Source organism: Schistocerca piceifrons, unplaced genomic scaffold (genome assembly GCF_021461385.2).
Source record: "Schistocerca piceifrons isolate TAMUIC-IGC-003096 unplaced genomic scaffold, iqSchPice1.1 HiC_scaffold_1238, whole genome shotgun sequence".
Lineage (NCBI taxonomy): Eukaryota > Metazoa > Arthropoda > Insecta > Orthoptera > Acrididae > Schistocerca > Schistocerca piceifrons.
The window spans coordinates 25,001-26,985 of NW_025727057.1; the positions used below are offsets into that span (position 1 = coordinate 25,001).

Sequence of the window (1,985 nt, forward strand, 5' to 3'; positions counted from 1 at the left end):
CGGAATCGAACCCTGATTCCCCGTTACCCGTTACAACCATGGTAGGCGCAGAACCTACCATCGACAGTTGATAAGGCAGACATTTGAAAGATGCGTCGCCGGTACGAGGACCGTGCGATCAGCCCAAAGTTATTCAGAGTCACCAAGGCAAACGGACCGGACGAGCCGACCGATTGGTTTTGATCTAATAAAAGCGTCCCTTCCATCTCTGGTCGGGACTCTGTTTGCATGTATTAGCTCTAGAATTACCACAGTTATCCAAGTAACGTGGGTACGATCTAAGGAACCATAACTGATTTAATGAGCCATTCGCGGTTTCACCTTAATGCGGCTTGTACTGAGACATGCATGGCTTAATCTTTGAGACAAGCATATGACTACTGGCAGGATCAACCAGGGAGCTGCGTCAACTAGAGCTGAGCAGCCGGCCGCCCGGGAGTGTGTCCCGGGGGCCCGCGCGAACACGCAAGCGTCCGCTCAATCATTCTGCAAACAGGAGGAGGCTGAGCTCCCCTGCACAATACACCTCGAAACCCTCTCAGGTCCCGGCGGCGCGCAGCGCCGTCCCAAGTACTTGGTCGGGTTCGAGAGAGGCGCAATCGCCCGGAGTTAGGCGAGTAGACGCTTTCGGTGCGACCACCCGTGCTCCCAACTGAGCTTGCCGCTGCCGACAGAGGCCCGGGAGCGTGCTGTCGTGGCATTGCCGGCGGGAGACAACACGCGCCACCTACGGTGACCGGCAGCTCCAACGCCAGCGCCACAGAAGGACAAAAGCCCCACTTGGGTGCCGAAGCGAACTCTCCCAGCACAGCGCACGCGCCAACACATCCGCACAGCTGCGATACAAACCACCAGCGAGAACCGCTGGGGCGACCGAGCAGCAGACGGCGTCGCGGCGCCGAGCGCCGGGCGGCAGCGCATCCTCAACGCACACAGTCCTCAATCGGACCAGCACACTGAAGATGTCCACCGCGCTTCGCACCGGGCCCGCGAGGACCTACTTTGGCCGCACGGCGCCGCGCGCAGGGTGCGCCGGCGCGCAGCTGCGACGCCTGCCGCGTCCGTCGGCCGGCGCGCCTGCCACTGGCCGCCCCCACCAGCCGGCTGTAGCGCGTGCGCCCACGCACCGCGCGGCCAGCACGCCGGGAGGCGCCCCCTCACCGGCCGGGGACGGTCCCACCCAGCCACCGCCGCGTATCGCTTCACACCCAGATGCCGTTCAGTTTCGTCGGCATGGTGGGTATCGCTGGAACAACCGGTTAGTACCTCAACCTATCGTCGCCATCACCGATTCACCCCTAGCGAGAACAACCGCACCACAACAGGTTACCATTTGTTCATTTGCGTAACTTCACCAGAAAACGCAGGCGTCCATCGCCATTTGCAACTTCCACGATTATTGCATGCCTGTGTCAGGTGTCACGCCACACTACGTCTGCCCACATACACGCAACAAAATGTGCACGCCTAGACAATACGTGGAAGGTGGCCCCCGTACGTATGCGATGTCCATTGCTCGAACGACTGTCAACCGGCCTCTGTAGCATGTCGCAGATATGGAACGCGGTGCACCATGCCATCACGGTGTGTGAGGAGAGACGACTAGGTCCGAATACATCAACAGACAGCTCATGCTGATCGCCATCCACGGCGTCCGTTCCTCCCACACGTCTCTATGGCGTACCACACTGCAATCCAGCTCTCATAGGGAGACGACACGTAGCTGCGTGCACAATATTTGCACTGTATGGTCCGCCGTTTTTGGGCGCAGTCGTTGTACGGTCACACATGTGCCACGATGTATCATTCAGTACATAAGGACGAATGTGCAGTACAGATTGTGGTTTACGCGTACGACATTAGCGGACAGTTGACACAGGCCGCACCACAACGTAGCCTGAGTACGTCGCATGCGGAGGGCATTGAACATGCAAAGTTCTCACCAACCAGCTTGCGAAGGCAGGGGGCAAGGTGGGGACGTGGGG

General features: G+C 59.4%; 1 non-coding gene across 1 annotated transcript in view; it reads right to left on the minus strand.

Annotated features, from left to right (window-relative positions):
• LOC124730349 overlaps positions 1-400 on the minus strand; it is a 1,909-nt gene extending 1,509 nt beyond the window's left edge. Inside the window, exon 1 of the ribosomal RNA XR_007007981.1 lies at positions 1-400. This exon is cut by the window's left edge and continues 1,509 nt beyond it. This is a non-coding gene — a ribosomal RNA (small subunit ribosomal RNA).
• Between the last annotated feature and the right edge of the window lie 1,585 nt (positions 401-1,985).